The sequence below is a fragment of the Pongo abelii genome, chromosome 8 (genome assembly GCF_028885655.2).
Source record: "Pongo abelii isolate AG06213 chromosome 8, NHGRI_mPonAbe1-v2.0_pri, whole genome shotgun sequence".
NCBI classification, from domain to species: Eukaryota; Metazoa; Chordata; class Mammalia; order Primates; family Hominidae; genus Pongo; species Pongo abelii.
The window spans coordinates 126,054,156-126,073,496 of record NC_071993.2 but is presented as its reverse complement, the minus strand read 5'-3'; the positions used below and the strand labels follow the sequence as shown (position 1 = coordinate 126,073,496).

Below are 19,341 nucleotides of genomic sequence, written 5' to 3'. Positions count from 1 at the left end.
CTATGATTTCAAGGCAAGGAAGTATTTCTTAAACAAGACAAACACACAAAATAACCTACTAATGATAAAGAGAATAATTAATAAATATTAATTAAAATGAAGAACTTTTGTTTCTTAGAAGACACCACACAGTAAGTAAAAAGACAAGTCAGGGTCAGGTGTGGTGGCCCACTCCTGTAATCCCAGCACTTTGGGAGGCCAAGGCGGGCGGATCACTTGAGGCCAGGAGTTTGTGACCAGCCTGGCCAATATGGTGAAACCCTGTCTCTACTACAAATACAAAAATTAGCCAGGTGTGGTGGCACACACCTGTAGTCCTAGCTACTTGGGAGGCTGAGGCACAAGAATCGCTTGAACCTGGGAGATGGAGGTTGCAGTGAGCCGAGATCAGGCCACTGCACTCCAGCCTGGGTGACAGAGTGAGACTCCATCTCAAAAAAAAAAAAAAAAAAAAAAGACAAGTCAAAGTGAGAGGAGCTGTTTGTAATACTTGTCATTGACTAAGGTCCTAGTGCCCAGAAGATATAAAATAACTAAAAATTGATATGAGATGTACACCCAAATAGGAAAATTGGTGAAACCTGTGAAAAGGCACTTATAGCAGAAGAAATGTAAATGGATATTAAAAGGATAAACTAGATTATAATCAGGGGAATTCAGATTATAACTAAAATGAGATACTACTTTACACTATCAGATTGGCAAAATCAAATATTCTATCAATATCAGACATTGACAAGAATGTGGTATAAATGGAACTCATACATTGCTAGAGAGAATTAAATTGGTATAATCAATGTGGAAAACAACTTGGAAATATTTAGAAAAGTTGAAGGCAAAAATAATTTGTGGCCTAGCGGTCAGCCAGACAGATGCTCCTGAGTACCAGGAAGCACGATTAAGAATGTTTACACGCTACCTACCAAACTAAAGTGGTTGTAGTAAAAGAAACTGGAAAAACCAAGTGAGGACATGAAGAAACTGGAAATTTTTTTTTTTGAGCAGGAGCTTTGCTCTTGTTGCCTAGGCTGGAGTGCAGTGGCGTGATCTTGGCTTACTGCAACCTCCGCCTTCCGGGTTCAAGTGATTCTCCTGCCTCAGCCTCCTGAGTAGCTGGGATTACATGCATATGCCACCATGCCCAGCTAATTTTGTATTTTTAGTAGGATGGGGTTTCTCCATGTTGGTCAGGCTAGTCTCGAACTCCCGGCCTCGGATGATCCTCCCGCCTCAGCCTCCCAAAATGCTGGGATTACAAGCATGAGCCACCACACCCAACTTTTTTTTTTTGAGACAGAAGTTTCGCTCTGTCACCCAGGCTGAAGTGCGGTGGTGTGATCTCAGCTCACTGCAACCTCTGCCTCCCAGGCAGAGCAATTCTCCTTCCTCAGCCTCCTGAGTAGCTGGGATTACAGGCACCCGCCATCGCGCCCAGCTAAATTTTGTATTTTTTGTAGAGATGGGGTTTCACCATGTTGGACAGGCTGGTCTCAAACTCCTGACCTTGCCAGGCGCAGTGGTTCATGCCTGTAATCCCAGCACTTTGGGAGGCCGAGGCGGGTGGATCATCTGAGGTCAGGGGTTTGAGACCAGCTTCAACATGGAGAAACCCCATCTCTACTAAAAATACAAAATTAGCTCAGCATGGTGGCACATGCCTGTAATCCCAGCTACTCGGGAGGCTGAAGCAGGAGAATTGCTTGAACCTGGGAGGCAGAGGTTGCAGTGAGCCGAGATTACGCCATTGCACTCCAGCCTGGGCAACAAGAGCGAAACTCCATCTCAAAAACAAAACAAAACAAAACAACAACAAAAACTCCTGACCTTGTGATCTGCCTGCCTTAGCTTCCCAAAGTGCTGGGATTACAGGTGTGAGCCACCACACCTGCTGGAAAGGCACATCTTATATGGTGGCAGGCAAAGCAAGAATAAGACCCAAGCAAAAAGGGAAAAGCCCTTACAAAACCATCAGATCTTGTGAGACTTATTCACTACCACGAGAACAGTGGGGGAAACTGCCCCTATGATTCAATTATCTCCCAATGGGTCCCTCCCACAACACCTGGGAATTATGGGAACTACAATTCAAGACGAGATTTGGGTGGGGACAGAGTCAAACCATATCAACTACTCAGAAATAAAAAGGAACAGACTACAGATACTGAAGGTTAAAAACATGCTCCGTGCAAGAAGCCAAACACAGAATACTACATATTATCTGATTACACTTGTAGAAAAGGCAGCTCTGTAGAGACAGAAAGCATATCGTCGGCTGCCTGGGCTATGGGTGGGTGGATAGGGAGGACTGCCTGCAAATAGGCATGAGGACACTTCTGGGGGTGATGGAATGTTCTAAAACTAGGTGGTGGTGATGGCTACCCAACTATATAATTTATTTATTTATTTATTTTTTTTAAGGCAGGGTCTGGCTCTGTTGCCCAGGCTGGAGTGCAATGGCGTGATCTTGGCTCACTGCAACCTCTGCCTCCCTGGCTCAAGTCATCCTTCCACCTCAGACTCCCAAGTAGCTGGGACCTGCCATGCCTGACTAATTTTTGTATTTTTTGTAGAGATGGGGTTTCACCACGTTGTCCAGGTTAGTCTTGAACTTCTGAGCTCAAGCAGTCCACCCACCTCAACCTCCCAAAGTGCTGGTATTACAGATGTGAACCACTATGCCTAGCCACAGCTGTATATAGTCCACTTATAATGGGTACATTTTATAGTAATATAAATTATATCTCAATAAAGTTGTTAAAAATGTTCACAGTAACATTATTCCTAATTGCCCCAAACTGGAAACAGCTCAAATATTCATCAGCAGAATGGATAAATACATTGTGGTATGTCTATTCAACAGAACCCATGAGCAGTATTAATAAGCAAGTAATAAGCAGTCCTCCCACCTCAGCCTCCTGAGTAGCTGGTACCACAGGTCCACACCACCACGCCTGGCTAATTTTTTTGTGTTTTTGTGTAGAGATGGGGTTTTACCACATTGCCCAGGCTGGGCTCAAACAATCCACCAGCCTCCACCTCCCAAAGTGCTGGGACTACAGGCGTGAGCCATCATGCCCAGCCAAATCCCTTAATAATAATAATAATAATTAATAATAATAATTATTATTATTATTATTTTGAGACTGAGTCTCGCTCTGTTGCCCAAGTTGGAGTGCAGTGGCACGATCTTGGCTCACTGCAAGCTCTGCCTTCCAGGTTCATGCCATTCTCCTGCCTCAGCCTCCTGAGTAGCTGGGACTACAGGCGCCTGTCATCACGCCTGGCTAATTTTTTGTATTTTTAGTAGAGATGGGGTTTCACCGTGTTAGCCAGGATGGTCTCGATCTCCTGACCTCATGATCCGCCCGCCTCGGCCTCCCAAAGTGCTGGAATTACAGGCGTTAGCCACCGCACCCGGCCATCCCTTAATTATTATCATGGATATTGCTATGACACTTCAGAGCTGACTGGGCTCTGCAGTTGAGAATTACTGAGAATTGCTGCTCCAGGCTCGAATCCATCACCTTCGGTGATGATTGGGCTTCTCCATCCAGGCAGACACTAGTCACCACTTAAGGTGGGTTTGAGGAGTTTCACCCTTCCTTTTGGTGTTGGTGGGAGATTAATAGGGAAGTGGAGCTCAGGGACCCCCAGCAAGGACCCTTGCATCTTTGTGAGGTTGAGCCTGGTGTGGTGGGAGGAGGGAGTCCAGGAAAACCATCAGGATGTGCTGATGATAAGCGCTGGGGAATCTCAGTGTGAAAGGAGAAACACTGAACGTGGCTTGGCTTGTGGAGAGGAGATGCTGTTTGGCGTTCTTCTGAGATGTGCTCACCCTTCATGCCTAACGGCCTTGCTGGACCACAGCATGGATGCTTATGAGTTACTGTGTGTCAAATTTAGGCTCACTTTTGCCTAAACTTGTGTATTTCCTCGGGTGGTAATTTGACCTTTTCATCTGTTGACAACCTTAAAAAGTTGCAGGAACTTTGCCCTCATGGTGGGCATCTCATGATCATAATGAAGTTATAAATTAAAGTCAAAATTAAGAAGTTAAACTCCACACATACACACAACCTAGTAGGAAATACATGTAAATATTTACCTCATCCCTCTGAATTAGGAGGGCCTTTCAAAGCATTTAGATGATGGCTGATATCCCAAAGGGAAAAGGATCTGACAATATGAAAAAAGAAAAAAAAGGTGGGTGGGTGTGGTGGCTCACGCCTGTAATCCCAGCACTTTGAGAGGCCGAAGTGAGGGGATTGCTTGAGTTGTGAGTTTGAGACCAGCCTGGGCAACATAGTAAAACCCTGTGTCTGCTAAAAATACAAAAAACAAAAAAACCAGAAACCACCACCAACAAAAAAAACAACAAAACCTAAATAAAAGGTATAAAACATTCACAACAAAATGCTAAAAAGCAACAACAAACAACTATTTATGGCAAACATTTTCCCCTGACAAATATGCATGGCAAATATTTTCCAGAATATATTTGTCTTATATACAAGAACACAGAATTACTAGCTTTAATGTTGATACTGCTATATACATAAAACACAAACTGATTAGAAAATTATTAACACAAAAGTAGAAAAGTGGGCAAAAATGTGAACAAATGATCATAGATAAAATAAAAATGATTTGTAAATATAAGAGAAAAAGGTTAACTACTGTAATAACCAAAGAAAGGCAAATTAAAACAAGATACTCTTTTTACCTATCAAATGATTTTTAAAAATCTATCAGATTTTGAAGAATTAGATGAAGTGGATACTTTCCTGTACTTACGTTTTTGGAGAGCCATTTAGCATTATCTATTAACAACCTAAAATGTTCATTTCCTATTGGATCAATGATTCGACTTCTAGGAATCTAAGGCGATAACCCAGAATGCAGTCAAAAATTCCAGTAAAAATAGTTATTGCAGGGTGGTTTTAGTACAGAATTGAAAACAACTTATGCCCACATAAGAAGTTAAATGATGCTACAAACACATGGTAAACTATCACATGGTCAATTAAAGTTAGACTTTCTATTAATTTTTTTTTGTTTTTATTTTTGAAACGGAGTCTCACTCTGTCACCCAGCCTGGAGTGCAGTGGCACGATGTCGGCTCACTGCAACCTTCACCTCCTGGGTTCAAGCAGTTCTCTCGCTCAGCCTCCTGAGTAGCTGGGATTACAGGCATCTGCCACCACGCTCGGCTAATTTTTGTATTTTTAGTAGAGACGGGGTTTCATCATCTTTGCCAGGCTGGTCTCGAACTCCTGACCTCGTGATCCACCCGCCTTGGCCTCCCAAAGTGCTGAGATTACAGGTGTGAGCCATCGCGCCTGGCCTCTGTTAATTTTTCATGACAGAGGTGAATGCTCATGATATACATCTGTAACTATGGTATAATTCCAAAATACTATTGTTATTATTTGCTCTTGTTGCCCAGGCTGGAGTACAGTGGCATGATCATAGCTCACTGCAGCCTTAAACTCCTGGGCTCAAGTGATCCTCCTGCTTTGGCCTCCCAAAGTGCTTTGGGAGGCCAAAGCAGGAGGATCACATTGAGCTACTGTGCCTGGCCTAATTCCAAAATATTAACAATGCTTCTCCCTGGACTGTGGGGTTATAGAAGATCCCTGCTCTTCCTCCCCAACCCTTCTTCTAGTGTAGTGGTCAAGAGCTAGGCCTTGGGGTCAAACCCAACTCCATCTTCAAAGCCAGTGGAGGCTGGTTGAGTCTCTCTCACTCTTCATCTCTAACACAGACCCTCCTGCTTCCTTGCTTGCTTATAAGGACCCTTGTGATTACATTGGGCTTTGCTGGATAATCCAGGATCATCTCCCTATTTTAAGATCAGCTGGCTAGCAACCTTAATCCAGCTTTAATTCCCCTTTACCATGTAAGGTAACATACTCACAGGTTTGGATGGCCGTTATTCTGCTTACCACACTAGCTGTGTGATCTGGGGGATGTCATTTCTCCGAACCTGTTTCTTCATCTGTGACATGGTCTCTCAACCCCAGCACCATTGGCGTTTTGGGCTGGATCATTCTTGGTTGTGGGGCTGGGCTGTGCACTGTAGGATGTTTAGCAGCATCCCTGGCCTTTCTCCATTAGATACCAGTAGTAACTGCCCTGCCCCCCACAATGCGGCAACCAAACACATCTTCAGATTTTACCACATGTCCCTTGGAGGCAAAGTCACCCCTGTTTAAGAACTGATCTATGAAGTAGCTATAGTTCTCAACTCCTGGTGTAGTTGCACAGAAGATCAGACAAGACGGTGTATGGAAAAGGTCTAACGTAGAGACAGTGCATAGCAAGGTGCCCCCAAATGACATGTCCCTGGATTTCACTTTTCTGAATGCATGTACTGTTATAGTCATTAAAACTAAAGTTATGGCCGGGCGCGGTGGCTCACACCTGTAATCCCAGCATGTTGGGAGGCTGAGGCAGGTGGATCACTTGAAATCAGGAGTTTAAGACCAGCCTGGACAACGTGGTGAAACCTCATCTCTACTAAAAATACAAAAATTAGCCGGACATGGTGGCGCACGCCTGTAGTCCCAGCTACTCGGGAGGCTGAGGCAGGAGAATTGCTCGAACCCGGTGGGTGGAGGTTGCAGTGAGCTGAGATCACGCCACTGCACTCCAGCCTGGGTGACAGAGTGAAACTCCATTTAAAAAAAGGAAAAAAAGATAAAAACACCCCAAAAATTAAAGTTATTAAAAATCAACTCTTAGTAGTTGGATGGTAGACTTGAAGAGTGAATACCGCCAAAGGCAGCCAGGTGTGGTGGTATGTGCCTGTAGTCCTAGCTACTTGGAGGCTGAGGCAGGAGGATCACTTGAGCCTCAGAGTTTGAGGCCATCCCGGGCAACATAATGAGACCTTGTCTCTCTGAAAAAAAAAAAAGGAAAAAATGTCCTCAAAGGCAAAGGGTGCCTTTTCATTGAGAACACTAAAAATGAATTTTAATTATTCAAATAGTGGATTAATTCCTATTATAAAAAATTCAGGCTGGGTGTGGTGGCTCATGCCTGTAATCCCAGCACTTTGGGAGGCTGAGGTGGGTGGATCATGAGGTCAGGAGATCGAGACCATCCTGGCTAACACGGTGAAACCCCGTCTCTACTAAAAATACAAAAAATTAGCCGGGCGTGGTGGCAGGTGCCTGTAGTCCCAGCTACTCGGAAGGCTGAGGCAGGAGAATGGCGTGAACCCAGGAGGTGGAGCTTGCAGTGGGCCGAGATTTTGCCACTGCACTCCAGACTGGGAGAGAGAGTGAGACTCTGTCTCCAAAATAATAATAATAATAATAATTCAAACATTATAGACAAGAATAATATTTTCCTTTATCTCCTTGTCTCCCACTCTCTATCATTACCTCCCCGGAGATGACCCTGGAGTGTTAGTGTCCTGAAGGCAGAGACTTCACTTGTACTTTTTCATCACTTTATCTCCAGAGCAAGAGTAGTGCCAGGCACACAGTAAAATGAATGGGTTTAGTGAGTATTCTTCAGTTCTTTAAAAAAAAATTTGCTATATAAATCTCAGTGATTGTTATCATAATCCAGTTCCATATGGTCTGGATATAAAAGCCATATTTACTACGCCATATGGTCAAGTTACTTAACCTCACAAAAGCTTAAATGGATAACAATACTACTGCATGGCATGGTTGTGAGGAATTCCAGGCTTTTTGCCATGCATTTATACATGAACACACACACATGCATACACACACACACATTTTAATTTAGTATATCTGTGATTCCATATATTCTGCAGTTTGCTTTTATCATTTACTATGTCCTAGAGTCTTTCCAAGTCAGTATATATACTGCCACCTCATTCTTTTTTCTGCTGTGAGGATGAATCATGGTTTACTTAAGAGATGATAACAAACTCCCTGGCCTCTCCTCCCAGGATCTGGCAGGAGCTCAGAGAACGTCTCTTGCTAAATCTCTGTCTGGTTGAGTAAGGTGCTCTGCAGGCTGGAGGAGCCTGTTGATATTTTAGTTTTCATCAACTGTGCAAATCTGTGAGTCTTTTTGGTTTGAGTGTGTCAGTCTTGTCTGGAAATCTACAGTGGGACTATTTTTAGCCTGTTAGATCAGGGGGTCTGCCGCTCTGTGGTCCAGTTGGTCATCTGCAGGCGCGGTCTCCAGCAAACGATCACAAGCTCTTTAAGATGTGCCTGGGCTTGGGGGGACCTGTCTCGCAGGCTTTTGTGGAACCTTCAATTCCTGGATTGTAAAACAGGGCTGCAGGTCTCCTGGGATGAGCTCCAGCCAAGAGGTAAGGGACTGGAGAGGGATTCTTGGGCCCTTTCCCAGTTCTGCTCAGACTGTCTGTATGGTGATGCATGGACACTGATGGAACATTTGCAGTCTGGCCTCAGCCTCTGCCTCAGCTCCACAAAAGCTGCAAACAGTCACACCTCTGTGCCTTTGCACAAGCCACTTCCTCTGCCAGGAATACCTTTCCCTTCTTTTTTTGAGACAAAGTCTCACTGTGTCGCCCAGGCTGGAGTGCAGTGGTGCGATGTCAGCTCACTGCAACCTCGCCTCCCAGTTCAAGTGATTCTCGTGCCTCAGCCTCCTGAGTAGCTGGGATTACAGGCACCCTTCCTCCTTTTTGGCCTTCAAGGCTCAGCTCAAATGTCCCCTCTTCAGGAAAGCTTCCTCCTTTCCTATGCAGCAGAGCTGGTCACTTTGTCCTCCAAGACCCCAGGGACTTTGTACTTGCTACCTCCTGGCCACAAGGCAGGACAGACCGCTGCCACCTGTCTGTTCCCTTCACCAATGGGGGCTTCTGGAAAGAGGGACCCTCAGTGCTCTCCTGGTGCCTGGTACATCATGGGACTTTGCAAATATCTGTTGGGTGACAGAAGCTCAGTGACTGCGGAATAATGTGATGAGTGCCACTGGAGAAGGAGCTGAGATAATGTGATCGGGAAACAAGGGCTGTTTTCAAGGGGCCACGCCTAGCTGGGTCTGCTCAGGATGCATCTCATCCTCAAAGTGGTCCTTACAGGCTGCAAAGAGAAACCCAGTGTCAGAGACATGAATTTAACTCAGCTGAAGTCTCTCTCAAATTTCTAGAAAAAGATTAACGGAAGATGCTAATTATTACACTGGTGCAAAAGTAATTGCGGTTTTTGCCATTACTTTTCTTGGCAAAAACCGCAATTACTTGTGCACCAACCTAATATTTCAGTGATAGTAATTATGCATGTATCTAAAAGACAAAGCATCTTGAAGCACTCTCTGTGTTGAAAGTCATGTTGGATGAACAGAATAATGGTCCCCTTTCTAGGAATCTGACCCTCAGAAGCCCAGCCATCTAGGAAGAGGCCGAGAAGTTGGGCGTGAGTAAAAGGCTTTGGGTAACTCTCTCCGTGTTCTACTGAGTAGTTTTGCTATACAGAAGAGTCAGCTCCTTTCTAGGAACCTGTTAAATCTTTACATACATTTGTAACATTTTCTTTGACGACTCATGGTCAGCTCAGGTCATTGAGTTGGTGGTGATAGAGGAGGTGGTGCTAGACATACGCTCAGCTACTTCTACAGATAGTACTGTGGGATGGCAGAATGTAGTAATTTGGTAATGTCAATTCTGAGTTATTGGGAACGTGTTAAATTTCATTTACTCTGCTTAAAAAGTCAGGAAGTGCCTAATACATTTAGTTTAGAAAATGATTAGCACACCTGACTGGGTGCGGTGGCTCATGCCTATAATCCTAGCACTTTGGGAGGCCAAGGTGGGCGGATCACCTGAGACCAGGAGTTTGAGACCAGCCTGGCCAACATGGCGAAACCCCGTCTCTACTAAAAATACAAAAATTAGCCAGGCATGGTGGCATACGCCTGTAGTCCCAGCTACTTGGGAGGCTGAGACACGAGAATCGCTTGAGCCTGGGAGGCAGAGGTTGCAGTGAGCCAAGATTGTGCCACTGCAATCCAGCCTGGGTGACAGAGTAAGACTCTGTTAAAAAAAAAAAAAAAAAGAAAAGAAAATGATGAGCACACTAGTTGGTGTTTTGAGTGTCTACGATGTGGTTACATTCGCTTAGGTGGTGTCTCTCCTTTCTCAGCACCACGAGGTAAATAATAAAAATGGTGGGTAGCCAGGCATTGGTGGTGCATGCCTGTAGTCCCACCTTCTTGGGAGGCTTACATGAGAGGATCACTTGAGCCCAGGAGTTGGAGACCAGCATAACGTAGCAAGATCCTGTTTCTTTTCCTTTTTTGGGGGTCGGGGGGACAGAGTCTTCCTCTGTTGCCCAGACTGGAGTGCAATGACACAATCTCGGCTCACTGCAACCTCCGCCTCCTGGGTTCATTCAATTCTCCTGCCTCAGCCTCCCAAGTAGCTGGGATTATAGATGTGTGCCACCACACCCAGCTAATTTTTGTATTTTTAATAGAGACGGGGTTTCACCATGTTGGCCAGGCTGGTCTCAAATTCCCAACCTCAAGTGATCCACCCGCCTTGGCCTCCCAAAGTGCTGGGATTACAGGTGTTAGCCACCATGCCTGGCCTAGCAAGACCCTGTTTCAAAAACAGCAAACAAAAAACCCATAAGTAACCCAGCTAGCAGTGTGCTAAGATCTCTCTTCTGGCTCCTCATTTAAATTCCAGTCACCCAGGGAGGAAGGTATCATGAGTAATCCCATTTTATAGATGTGGAGGCTGAGGCTAAGAGAGGGAATGCAACACACCCGGGGTCACACAGCCAGCAAGAACTTGATGGGAATTGGAACCCAGGCTAGCAGATTCCAAAGCTGGTGCCCTTCACCCATCAGCTCTCGACTGCTAAGGTTTTCCTCTCTTGTTTCTGCAGACTGCAGCCTGGTGGGTGTGTCTGCAGCCTGGTGGGTATCTCTAGCTGTCCTTTAACTTCTCCATTTCCCTCAGTTCCCTGGGAAGGTTCAGGGTGGTGGGCTTGCCTTTCAGGATGCCTTTCATCGTCAGGGCCCCTGTGTCCACTGCTGTGACATTTGGTGAGGAACAGCTCCCTTCCTGGAGCCAAAGAGCATTCATTGTCTGGCCACAGGAAAAGCACACCACATGTCCCCTGACGACCTGAAGATGAATCCTGACTGCCTGGACATGCCTGGGCGGGTGTACCCATGGCCTGTGGTTGAACCAGCCACACCTCATCTCTTGGCCAGAGGTAATGTCCAGGCTCATCTCTCTGTGTAGTAACTGGACCCAGCTGGAGGGTGGGAGGTGATAGTTCCTGGGAAGTGCGGTCCAGGGTCCTGGCCAGGCAGTCACAGTGGCTGCTCTGCAAGCTGCCCTGAGGCTGAGGGCTGTGAGTCCTGGGATCTGCTGGGGAAGATCACACCAGCTGCCCCTAGCTGCTGCCTGCAGCTGGAGGCCACAGGCCCCCCATGTTGAAGAAGTGTCACCTTCAAAGGGAGGTCACCATGCAGCAGCATCATGGCTGGAAAGGACCAGAGTGAGTGAGAGCCAGCATCGCTGTTTCTGATCCACCAGTGACCTGCTACACAGAAATGGCAAGTTATTTCTCTTCTCTGGATCTCAGATTTCTCACCCTCAAATAAAAGGGCACGCAGTGGCATGGAACCACGCTGACACCTATCACTGTTAAACGAGGCCAGGACACAGTCTGATCCCCATCTTCACTTTTTGTTGTTGTTAAATGAAACAGTTGGTATGTATCTTTGCTTCTATATATTTCGTGTAAAAAATATGGGGATATATAAGAAAATGTATATAAAAGTGTAGAAGGATATATATGAAATTGCTAACAGTGGTCTTCTCCAGGAGGTAGAATTATGGGTAGCTTTTTTGCATAGTTATAGGTTTACTTTTTTTTTTTTTTTAATTGAGATGGAGTCTCACTCTGTCACCCAGGCTAGAGTGCAGTAACGTGATCTCAGCTCACTGCAACCTCCACCTCCCAGGTTCAAGTGATTCTCCTGCCTCAGCTTCCAAAGTAGCTGGGATTACAGGCACATGCCACCACACCCAGCTAATTTTTGTATTTTTAGTAGAGATGGGGTTTCACCATGTTGACCAGGCTGGTCTCAAACTCCTGACCTCAGGTGATCCACCTGCCTTGGCCTCCCAAAGTGCTGGGATTACAGGCGTGAGCCACCGTTCCCGGCCTGTTTACTTATTTTTTTAAAATACAAAAAATTTGAAAGCAGGATGTTGGGTTCTAAATCCTGAGCTCTGTCTTATCCTTGCTGCTGCCTTCACCCTGAAAGCCCGGCAATGATTGCCTCCCTTGCCTCTAGAGACTGAAGCCAGCTCACCTCAGGCACTGGGTTCTCCTGCCAGAATGGTCTCAGTAGCTGCACCTGCCGGTTTGGCCTCCTTCTTCCTAATGTTGCAGCATTGCACACCTGAGCATGCTTTCAGCTAGGATTTGGTGGTGCCAATCTCCATTTTTAAATAGCCTAACTAGAAGTCAGTATGCTATCTGCTTCCTCATCTGTCATCATTGCACCCTGTCCCACCCCCAGAATCAAGTGGCAGACAGGCCAGGAGGGGTGAGAGGTGGAGCAGACGTGGCCCGGGAGTGGGGCCCTGCGGCTCGCTCTGCTTGCTTCTCCCTCTCCAGCCATTCTCTAGGATCACTCCTGTCCCATGCCTGTTTGCTCTGCCTCCTCACTGTCCCCTAGTAGATTGTGTTCAGCCATCAAGGCCAGCTCACGTGCCATCTCAAGCCTTCAGTGGTTGAAGCAGCCTTCGTGTATTCCTTCCCTGGGTCTGTCTGCACAACACCTCCCTCATGCCCCAGGCTCCTGGTAGGGTTGTTGGTTACAGCTGTGCTCCTGCCACAGGTGGGCAGATGACACAGACTGATCAGTTTGAATATCCTGTCTCCCTGGTGACGGTCACAAAGATTGGTTCAGGCATGGGCATGTGACAAGTCAGACCCTTTCCTGGGAATGATGTTATGAGAGAGACACATGATCATTTTGCTGTCACTACTCACATGGGATATGATGAGTCTGTGACTGCAGTGGTCATCTTTCCTCCACAGGAAGAGCATCTCCCTGCAGAAGTAAACCACGTACAGAGCCCTAATGACATCGTTGCTTCAGCCCCTGGATCCAGCCAGGCCTGAAGCAGGATAACCCTGGACTTCCCAGTGAGGTGAGCCAGTAAGTCTCCTGTTTGTTTGAGCTGATTTGATTTGGGATTCTGTTCCTTGAACCTGAAGGAGACTTGAGTGGCACAACTTCCCTGACTCCCCACAGTCCTCTTCTGCTCGAGTTAGTAACTCATGCATCTACTTCTGTGCGACACTGTTGCTCCTTGCTGCCGCCTTCCTCAGCAGGACTCCCTGGCCCTCTTCGGGCCCACAGCTCTGATGCCATAGGTGGTAGTTAGTGAAGGGTGACTGAGTGAACCAGAGGAGATGTGCGTGGATATAGCCACCTTGAGACTCTTTCTGTAGCTGCTGACACTCCTGCTCAAGGACAGGCTGGGTCTTAACTTACCTGCAAGGAGGCTTTAAAAAAAAAAAAAACAAACAGGCTGGGTGTGGTGGCTCACACCTGTAATCCCAGCTCTTTGGGAGGCCAAGGTGGGCGGATCACCTGAGGTCAGGAGACCAGCCTGGCCAACATGGTGAAAACCTGTCTCTACTAAAAATACAGAAATCAGCTGAGCATCATGGCGCACCCCTGTAATCCCAGCTACTTGTGAGGCTGAGGCAGGAGAATTGCTTGAATCCAGGAGGTGGAGATCGCGCCACTGCACTTCAGCCTGAGCGACAGAGCGAGACTCTGTCTCAAAAACAAACAAAAAAACAACCCTACCCCCCAAACCAAACACACACACACACACACACACACACACACACACACACACACACACACACACACACAGATCTAGCACTACCGGCCAGCATTCCTACTTTAGGAATGAGGCTGGGCTTGAGCAGTGCCTTGGAGATCGGCTTCTGATACCTGCCGTGGCTTAGAGCACAGACAAAGCTGATTCTGGACGGAATGAGAAAGCTCCAAGCCATAGCACTGACACCTGTTGGCATTCAGGGCACGTCTTGGCCTCCTGGAGGGCAGCCAGGAGCCAGCCAGTAGGTCCGAAGCAGGTCTGCTGGTAGAAATGGGGCAGTGTCATGGACAGGTTTGTTTGGAAAGTAATCTTGACATGCACAACTTCAGCTCCTGAGGAAAAGTTCAGATTTATTTAGTGTGATGCAATCCCAGGACATAGGCACTGTTTTCAGTGTAGCTGCAAGAATAAAAGTTATGATTTTTTTTTTTTTTAAGACGGAGTCTCACTCTGTTGCCAGGCTGGAGTGCAGTGGCGTAATCTTGGCTCACTGCAACCTCTGCCTCCTGGATTCAAGCGATTTTCCTGCCTCAGCCTCCCAAGTAGCTGGGACTACAGGTGCTTGCCACCATGCCCAGCTAATATTTGTATTTTTAGTAGAGACAGGGTTTCACCATATTGGCCAGGCTGGTCTTGAACTCCTGACCTTGTAATCCACCTGCTTCGGCCTCCCAAAGTGCTGTGATTACAGGCGTGAGCCGCCACACCCGGCCATGATGGGTTTTTTTTAAGAAAATGGAATCAAATGATCAACATGTTTCGAGGTCTGCAACTTGTAGAAAGCTTGGTGGACAGTCAAGGAAATGTTTCCTATAATAAATTAGAAAGTGTTTGCTTTTTTCCTCTAGCTAATCTTTCATAATAAATTTGATCATAGTAGGGCAGGATTAAAAAAAGTAATTCTTCCCTGAACCTTTACATCTGCTGGTCTCAAATTGTCAGAAAAGTACTTTAATAAATATGAAATTGATGAAGGTAAAATGTTAATTCTACAATTTGCTTATATTTTATTTGGATTTGTGGAAGTCACCCTCTCTTCCTTATATTGGCCTCCAAGTAAATACCATGATTGTGAATTAGGTATTTAGTAAGCCCACATATGCTGGTTTTTAGCAGAAGTATGGCCAGTAGGGAAAGCAAATCCGTATCTAAAGATTCTATTCCAATTAGAAAAGTTTTGCCCCTCCCGTGATTGAAATGATACAATGTCATCAACTTGCCACTGGATCACTGGCTGGTTCCCCTGGGGAATGGTGACATATCTGTAGCCAGGTGGCCCTAAGGAATGGAAGAACATGTTCTACATGAGCCCATGTAGAGCCTCTATCCATGATGCCATGACCACTTTGCTTGGTGTTGGTTCAGGGCCAGTGTTTAGTAATCCCTCAAAAGTCTAGTTATTTCCTCTTCTCCAATGCATAGTAACCTGGCCGATGGTTGCAGGTCGCGTTGGGAAGGCTATATTGGAATGTAGCTGAGCTCTTTCTGAAGGGGACAGGGTAGATTGTATTATCCAAACATGGCTGCATTAAATGTAGCCCATCTCACATGCTCTAGTTATGTATGACGTTGAGACTCCTCCATTGAGATATGGGGTATATGTCTCTTTATTGAAATATGAGCTGTCAGTTCTAAAAAACAGAACTTAGAAGAAGTGATGCTGCTTGGAATCTGAAACTAGGCACTAAAAGGTGATTTAGATTTAGTTTTCATCTGGTTCTCTCTCTCTCTCTTTCCCTCTCTCCCTCTCTCTCTCCCTCTCTCCCTCTCCCCATTGTGCCTTGGGAATCCTGAGCCCACATACAAGAAGTCTGGCTATCCTGGACAGACCACAAGTGAAGGCCACATAAAGACAGAGAGAGGTAGTGGAGGGGTCCCAGCTATTCTAGTCCCCAGCAATTTGAGTCCTTTAAGCTTCAACCACCAGACATCCGGATGAGCCTTCAGATGATTCTGGCCCCCAGCCTGAGTTGTTCCAGCTGAGGCCAAGTAGCACAGGATGACTTGTTCCCAAGAAGCCCTGCCCCAAATGCGGATTTATAAGCAGAAAATGGTGTTGTTTTAAGCCACTAAATTCTGATGTAGTTTGTTACACTGCATTATTTATAGAGGCTTTGGGCCTGTGGACTAGCTCAAGTCTGGGAATGGCTGATGTCAGTTCAGAGCCAGTGTTTAATAATTTCTAAAAGTCTAGTTATTTCCTCTTCTCCAGTGTACAGTAACCTGGCCAATGGCTGCAGGTCATGTTGGGAAACGTATATTGGTAGTGTGGCTGAGTTCCTTCTCAAGGGGCAGGGTAGATTGTATTATCCAAACATGGCTGCATTAAATGGAATCCATTTCACCTGCTCTAGTTATGATGTGATATTGAGACTCCTTCATCAAGACTCTTTGACTTTGACTACTGTGCTAATTCAAGTCAAACTTCTGATCAAGAGCTTTTCTGTTTATATAAACCTAGTGAGTGGCAGGTTGCCCATTTCTTTCAGTTCTAGGGAGACCATGATCTTTTAGCCTATGACATAGATGTAGTCTTGTCCAACCATTAACACTTTGGTTCTGTTGCTCATTACGGAAACCATGCCAGCCTGGCCTCTGGTGGCTCCGTGCCATCCCTGGGCTTCTGCTTCCCTGGGATTTCATTTTTCCTATTGAATTCAGGGAACCCAGTTTGACACCATTATCATTTCCGGTCTACTGAAAATACCCACGTGGAGATCTTCAAGGGTGTGGTGTAACCCCACCAAAGTATTTCTCAAAGCCTGGGTGAAGGGAGTGGCCTCCAGATGCTTCCAGAGGACATAGTTGGAGGGCAAGTGAGAAGTCTCACACAGTAAACTCACTCCAGTATTCCAATACCCTGAGCCTTTGGATATAGTCCTCTAGGGTACAACAAGGAAGTTTTATCACCTCAACCTCATTTGCTCTAGACACATTTGGGTCTATGATTTAAGATCCAAGAACCAAGCCAATAAGAACTGGAAGCCTTCTGTCTATGACACCTTTTAGTATAGAGTCTGAGTTAAGGTCTGTGATAGAGAACTTCCTACGCTGAGATATTAATGTAAAATATAGGCCCTCTGGGGCCCTTTGCAGAAGCAAATCTAAGACTGTCAACAGTAATTCTTTCACAGTTCAGGAGCCATGGGACTGCTGAAGATGAGTTCAGAGTCCAGAATCACAAGGGACATGAAGAATTACGCAGAGGAAGAGATCAGATGTAGGACAAGGATTATAAGAACCTGAGGCCATTTGAATTTACTGAAGAGAGAGAGAGGAAAAAAAATGGAAAGAAACAATAAGGAAAAAACAGGGTACCATAATAAAAGAAAAAACAGATTTGTAGAAGAACCAAATTTTATTTCTAGAAAAAACAGTCATTGAAATGAAGCCATTCATCCTTCTGTAAGAGACAGCTTAAAACAAGGAAATGAAGACACTCAGTAGATAGGTTAATAGCAGGTTAGACACAAGGAGAAAATCAGTGATGAGATTCTCCCACATGCAATACATAATGATAAAAAGGAGACTATAAAAGAGAGGTTAAGAGATGTGGAAGATAGGATGAGAAAGTCCAACATGCATCTAATAGGTATTCCAGGAAGCACAGCATGGAGCAACTCAGGGAGAAGTAATATTTTATTTATTTTTTGAGACACAGTCTTGCTCTGTTGCCTAGGCTGGAGTGCAGTGGTGTGATATCAGCTCACTGCAACCTCTGCCTCCCAGGTTCAAGTGATTCTCCTGCCTCAGCCTCCCAAGTAGCTGGGATTAACAGGCATGTGCCACCATTTGTGGCTAAATTTTGTATTTTTAGTAGAGACGGGGTTTCACCATGTTGGCCAGGCTGGTCTCGAACTCCTGACATCAAGTGATCTGCCCACCTCAGTCTCTCAAAGTGCTGGGATTACAGGCATGAGCCACTGGGCCAGGCAGAGAAGTAATATTTAAAGAGATCATGGCTGAGAGTTTTCTAGAATTGATGAAAGATATGAATCTTCATATTGAAAGTGGAGAAAAGAGAGTGTTTTACCTCTGAAAGTAAAAACAAGTAAATCTAAACTTATATACAAGGAGTAAAATTGCAGAAAACCAGAAACAACGATGAATCTTAAAAGCAACCAGACATAAATGAATTATCTACAAAATAACAGTGATCTGGCTCACAGCAGACTTAGTAACAATAGAGGCCAGAAGACAATGGAACGATATAATAAAGATGCCACTGCAAATAATTGTTAATCAAAAATTCTGTAGCCAGCTACGTGTGAGGGTGAAAGAAAAGACATGTTCAGACAAAGTCCAAGAGACTCTAGCACTCACAGATCTTTGCTGAAAGCATCAATAAAGGATGCATTCCATTAAGATATAATTTAAGCCTAGAAGGAAAAAATGGGACGTAAGAAGTAACTGTGAGACAATAATTTGGTAATTAAATCTAAATAAGCATGGAGTGTATAAAAAACAGTGGTTAAATAGCAACGAGTTTTGGGGATTCAAAAGTGCTAGACCACAACAACTTGGAAAATGGTGGTGAGATTGGAGGAAAGATCCTAAGGTCTTAGTGTCATTGATGTGACACAATGTGTAATGACACTGTGTAACTTGGAATCTTGTTACATATTTATTAAAATATGATGGCAACTAGCTAAAATCATTTAAGTATTTGAAGTCAGTAGAAAAAGAATCTTCTAAAAAACCCAGAATTTAGCACAAACAGCTATTGTTGAAAAAAAAAAAAAAAAAAAAAACAACAAACCCTGATTAACCAAATAGAAATCAGAAAAGGAGAAAAAAGAAGCAAAGAAAAAGCAAAGTAAAAACAAAACACAAAATAGAATGCTGGAAGGAAATCTGAATTCTTCAGTTATCACAATACATGTAAGTGGATAGTGCTTACCGTTTAAAAAACAGAAATTCTCAGACTGGATTAAAAACACTATCGGTGCACACCTGTGGTCCCAGTTACTTGGGAGGCTGAGCTCAGGAAATCAAGGTTGCAGTGAGATGTGATCATGCTACGCCACTCCAGCCTTGGCGACAGTGAGACCCTGTCTCAAAAAACAAACAAAACTAACAAACAGCCCCAAACACCAGCCCTACCAACACTAACAACACCACCCCCACCCCCAACTTGAATCCGGCTTTGTGCTATTAACAGTGGCACATCTGGAAGACAAGGGTACTGAAAGTTTGAAAGAAACAGAAAGCATATACCCAACACTTCCGACCAAAAGAAAGCTAGTGTTGGCTGGGCGCGGTGGCTCACACTTGTAATCCCAGCACTTTGGGAGGCCAAGGCAGGTGGATCACAAGGCCAGGAGTTCAAGACCAGCCTGGCCAAGACGGTGAAACCTTGTCTCTACTAAAAATACAAAAAAATTAGCTGGGCGTGGTGACAGGTGCCTGTGATCCTAGCTACTCGGGAGGCTGAGGCAGAGAATTGCTTGAACCCGGAAGGCGGAGGTTGCAGTGAGCCAAGATCCCACCACTGC

General features: G+C 45.2%; 1 long non-coding RNA gene across 2 annotated transcripts in view; it reads left to right on the top strand.

Moving 5' to 3' along the window:
• The window catches only part of LOC134762083 (uncharacterized), a 250,069-nt gene that overhangs the window by 14,779 nt on the left and 215,949 nt on the right, over positions 1 to 19,341 (top strand). Inside the window, exons 3-4 of one of the 2 annotated variants that reach the window (XR_010141632.1) lie at positions 11,559 to 11,683; positions 13,029 to 13,141. The exons of the other annotated variant lie outside the window; for it this stretch is intronic. This is a non-coding gene — a long non-coding RNA (uncharacterized LOC134762083). The remainder of the gene's footprint in view (positions 1 to 11,558; positions 11,684 to 13,028; positions 13,142 to 19,341) is intronic. 2 annotated transcript variants of the gene reach the window in all.